We start from the raw sequence: 6000 nt of genomic DNA on the forward strand, positions 1-6000 counted from the left end.
GATCTTGAGTTAGCAGCTATTGTTTTTGCGTTGAAGATCTGGCATCATTATCTCTATGGCGAGAGATTTGAGATCTTTACAGACCATAAGAGTCTCAAATATTTGTTCACTCAGGCAGAGTTGAACATGATACAGAGACGTTGGATGGATTTGCTTAAGGATTATGACTGTGAAATTAAGTACCATCCAGGAGCTGCTAATCTCACTGCCGATGCTTTAAGTCGCAAGGTGCGAGTGTCTGCACTTCAGACTTGTTCTGTGGCAAGTGCAATTGAAGATTGTTGTTCTTCAGGTTATACCTTCAAGCATAAGAAAGGTATGCAGAGTATCCAGATGTTTGCGATCTTATCTGAGCCTGCTTTTTATTCTTGGATTTGAGATTCTCAGATGGCTGATCCGAAGACCCAGCGTTTGGCTCGTTTAGCCAGGGATGATAGTTCGTCTGGATTCCACTATCAGTCAGATGGTTTTCTTTGTTTATCTGGCCATATTGTTGTTCTGGAGGATAATACTCTGAGGGAGGAGATTTTATCCCAGGCTCATCGTTCTAAGTTGAGTATTCATCCGGGGAGCAACAAGATGTACAAGGATTTGCGTACTAGGTTCCGGTGAAAGGGAATGAAAAGGAGTGTGTATCTATATGTTTCTAGATTTTTGGTGTGTCAGCAGGTCAAGGTAGAGCACCGAAGACCTGGAGGGTTGCTTCACAGTTTACCTATTCCTGAGTGGAAATGGGAGTTGATCACGATGGACTTCGTGACCCATTTACCGGTGAGCTCGAGGACGAACTCATGCCTTAGTGGGGGAGAAATGTAAGGCCCGAGATTATTTAATTTTAATCCGATAATATTTAATTTGGGAATATTTAGAGTTTAGAAATAAATTCTAATATTCTTAAATTGAAAAAGATTGAAATTGAATTAAATCGCTTTTCCGGGGACTGAATTGCAAATAGCCAATAGTTCAGGGACTAAACTGCAAATATGTTTATATTTATCTCCTCTTCACGTGTATAATCTGAAGAAAGAAATAAAAAGGCAGAGAACTTCATCTTACCTTGTTTGAATGCCATTTTCAGATTTTTGCTCAGCAAAAGCTTCGTTAACTCGCGCTCCGGTTGTCAGAAATTCCGAATAAATATATATCTGCGATCACCGCTCCGAGACCTTCGTTTTGGTACAAGTTTCATTCATATTTCTCAGACTTTATTTGTATGTTGAAGATGGAAATTTATGATTTTAAGATATAAGCATTTATGAGCTGTATCGATTACGTATTCGCAGACGGTTCGGAAAAAAACTATCGTTCGGATTTTATATGATTTTAGCAAGCAAAATTCGAACCCTACCTTATCTAATTATGATGCTTTTGATGGTATTGAGATGATATTATAAGTTATCTTGATTGGTGGATTGATTTGGATATTGTTTGGATTGCCGGTTTTTAGCCGTTATGCCGTCGATTCGAAAAATGTCAAGACTTTGATATTGTTGATTGAATGAAACATGAAGTGGAGTTGAAATCTGATCTTGTGAGATTGTATACATATCATTTCAGATCTTAGCACAAGATTGATGACTCGAGAAGTAGTCTTCGAAGCGTGACAAAGTTGAAGCAAGGTTTGCTAGCATTGCACTTGAGATTGAGTTGAGAAATTGAGCAACCTTTTAATAAGATTTATCATTGATGTAATTACAGATTTAAAGTACTTTCAGACGTTCTATCGAAAGGTATAAATGACAGCTAATCCAGATGGGATAGAACACTCGAAATAGTTATTGTTTCGAGTATTCTCTTGTCAATCACATACTTATTTGCTTATGTACCTTATGTGATTACATGATTGTGTTGCTTTACTCGCTTATGTGATTAGTTGTTCAAGATGTTTTATAGCATTAAATGCATACAGAACATGTTGCATTCATCTTGAACTCCAGCCTAATAAGCACAGAGGGTTAAAATCCTAGAGTGCATATGACGTTTGGCGGATTGTAGTTGAGTGGCACGGAATGTAGACTTACTTCCAGAGCCAGAAGACTCACTATAGTTGCACCAAATTCAGAGGAAATAAATTATTTAACTTCACCTCGATTGGGTCAGTTGGTGTTCGTTAAAGATTTTATTTCCTCGGGATCCCAAGAACTTATATTCGATTGATATCAGCTTGATAGCCTCTTTTGGTCATATGCATTGCATTCACGTTTATTATCTCGCGCTTTATGTTGTTTATACTGGGATTTTATTCTCACCGGAGGTATTCGGCTATTGCTTTGTTTTGTATGTGTGCATGGAAATAGGTGGGGCAGGAGCTAGTCAGAAAATACAAGGATCGCTCGAGATAGAGTCTGAGCATGTGAGGACATGGGTTTTAGCAGCACGACATGTACTTTGAGTTGATGAACCATGCTAGAAATGATACAAGAACATTGTATATTGTGGTTGATTACATGATAGTTTGTGTATCTTGTGTATGGAAGCTTATAAGATGTTATGAGATAGCATGTATCTTATTTGGTAGATTGTACAAGAGATTATGGTTATTGTTTCTACCTTTGACAGCACTTTGTTAGCAGCAGATTTTTCAAGAATTGAAGCCCGCTCGATCGGGTGAAATTCACCGATCGAGCGAGCCATGTATTTTGCAAAACAGAGGAGTTGATTTTCTTGGCCGCTCGATCGGCTGAAGTTCACCGATCGAGCAAGGCCAAGAATATTTTGGACCCGAGAGTTTTTAATTTGGAGCTCGCTCGATCGGGCAAGTTTACTCGATCGAGCGAGGTACTGTAGCCTTTAAAAAAAAAATTTTTTAGCTCTTGGTTCTTTAATTCTTTTAAGTACTTGATTAATTGTTAATTATAATAAATTGCCCTAAGATAAGATTAGCAACCCGGGTCCCCACAAATGCCCTCTTGAACCATGAAGTGGAATTTTTCCCATTTAAGCACTAAATTATTTTCTTGGCAGCGCTGCAAAACAAGGGTCAGATTGTGCAAACAATGATCAAAGGAAGACCCAAACACAGAAAAATCATCCATAAAAATTTCCATGACTTCCTCCATCATGTCCGAAAAAAATTCCATCATGCATCGCTGAAAAGTAATCGGTGCATTACAAAAACCAAATGGCATTCTCCTAAAAGCATAAATACCATAGGGACATGTAAAATTTGTTTTCTCTTGATCCTCTGGCACTATAGAAATTTGATTGTATTCAGAATAACCATCTAAAAAACAATAATGTTGATAACCAGCCAACCTATCAAGCATTTGATCAATAAAAGAAAGAGAAAAATAATCTTTTCTAGTAGCCTTATTCAACCTTTTATAATCAATGCAGACTCTCCAACCAGTGATAGTGCGAGTCGAGATCAACTCATTTTTCTCATTTTTAACCACAGTCATACCTTCTTTTTTCGGAACAACCTGTACTGGCGACACCCAGGAACTGTCAGAAATATCATAAATAATACCAACATTCTGCAATTTCAAAACTTCAACTTTTACCACTTCTTTCATCGCAGGATTTAACCTCCTTTGATGATCAACATATGGATTATATGACTCCTCCATTAAAATTTTATGCATGCAAGTATTGGGACTAATTTCCTTAATATCAGAAATTGACGAACCCAAAGCACATTTGAATTTCCTCAAAACTCTTAATAATTTATCTTTTTCATCAGGATTAAGGAGGATGATATAATTACCAGGTGAGTCGAATTTTCGCCCAAAAATTCATAGCATAAATGACATGGCAAGTCTTTCAATCCAGGATTAGAAACTGGTACCTCTTTGATGGGCTCCGCAGGCAATTCTTCAAAAAAAAATTTGGTCCTTTTTTTCTTTTGAAAAACTTTCAAGAGAAAGGAATTTCTCTCTAAGTTCCTAATTATCACCACTAAACTGAGTTACAGAATTAATTAAGTACCTTGCCAAAGCGTCCTCCAACTCCATTCCTACACCAAAATTATTCACATAAGAATCAAATAAATCAATGCGATTACAAGAATATATATACCTCATCTTGGTATTTCATGGTCTTATAAATATTAAAAGTGACCACTTCACCAACAACTCATAGAGTTAATTCACCCTCCTACACATCAATTAAATCTCTGCCAGTTGCCAAGAATGGTCTCCTCAAAATTAGAGGGACATCTTGATCTTCCTCCATGTCAAGCACTACAAAGTCAGCAGGAAAAATAAATTTATCTACTTTTACCAATATATCCTGTTGGAAGACGTTTTCAGATCATAGATCTGATACCCGGTGCAGCGGAAGTTTAAAAATTTTTATATTGAACGATTCCATATCATGGGTATCAAATCCTAACGATTAAATTATGCAAGTAAAATAATAATAAAAATTAATATTTTACCTCTTCAAGCTATGGCTAGATTATGGACTCCAACAGATTAAATCTGCTCTTTTTGTAAATCCCAGGAATCGATGACTCGCTCGATCAATCTCCGAAATTAGGTCCACGAACAGAAAACTAAAACCCTCTGATTGATTACACTAGAAATCAATCAGATATTTATCAAAGAGATTAAACAGATTTGATGAATTCTCTCAAAAAGGGGACAGGATTTTCGAAAAACCCTTTAGAATATATTATATGATTTTTGAAAATTGCAAGACTTGAATTGTGTTATTTTTGAAAATTACATACATATATATATATATATATATAATTTCTAGACTGGATTAAGTTATATATCTATTAGGACACTAACTCCTTAGGGCCCATAATCCATAACTTAAGACCAACAAGCCAAGCCTGTTATTATAGAAATTAATATAAAATTCATCATGACTTCGATTGATAAACTGATTTCACCAATGTGCACAGAAACCATTTCTGCACCTTTTAAAGTCAAGATAATTTTTCTGAATCCGAATTCAGTGATTTCCAAAAATGTCCATCCCTATGTCATTTTAGGAAATTCCACTCCCTTTAGTTTTGAAGTCCAACTTCTCTTTCATTAAATTTAACTATTTAAATTTAACTATCTCAACCGGGATTAGTAATTCATTACTTGTGTAACCCTCAATGGTTCAGGGATACAGCTAGCCGTGGGCTCACAACTCCTTGTGACTCGGAATAACAATTTCCGACTTACCCATCGAATCATGGTAAGAGCGTCTAGCAACATCGCCCCATGATTCCCTAGGTATCACTCATAGTGCCTGCAAGAACCAGTAGATTTTGGTTAGCGTACAGTACGGTCCCTTCATCCAAATATCCCGATCGAATCAACAACCATTGGTACATCGAGAGTCGTTCGAGATTCGATAACTATGCAATGCATCTTGAAGATTAAATAGTGACATCGCATGTGCTACTAGGAAACCAAGTAACCTAAAGCACATCATGTACTCTGGCCAGAGATTTGTCACACTAATATCTCCTCAGATCGCATAGAATATCCACACTCGCAAGCGTGTGGTGAATCCTTGACAACAAAGCCACTCGCAAGCGTGTGGTGAATCCTTGACAACAAAGCATTGACTCCTATATGTGTCGTTACTGTACCCAATCCCGACACCTGATGACCCCAATAGAGTCGGTAAACGAGTCAAAATACAGTACTAGCATACAGAGTCTCCATGATGTTTCAAGTAATAAGGACTAATGGTGTACAATCAAAACTGCGGACTTATCCACTCAAATAATGATAACCACTTGGAAAGTTCGAATAGGGTAGTTCGATCATTCATCATATGAATATCCATTTGCATGCTTTGAATATCTCTATGTTCCATACCAATGAAACGTGGTACTTGGCATCGCAAATGCTAGTCTCAATCTCGAGCAATCCTTATCCTTATTTGGAGACGGCTCAATTGACTATGAACTGTTTAGAATATACAGTGACTATAAGATGTGTTTCATGATAGTGATCTCTCTTTATTCACTATCTCATCTTACTTACACTATAGTATATTCAAGGTCTTTATCAAAACAACAATAGTATATCACAATATAACATTATGAAG

Source organism: Henckelia pumila, chromosome 1 (genome assembly GCF_033568475.1).
Source record: "Henckelia pumila isolate YLH828 chromosome 1, ASM3356847v2, whole genome shotgun sequence".
In the NCBI taxonomy this organism is placed as follows: domain Eukaryota; kingdom Viridiplantae; phylum Streptophyta; class Magnoliopsida; order Lamiales; family Gesneriaceae; genus Henckelia; species Henckelia pumila.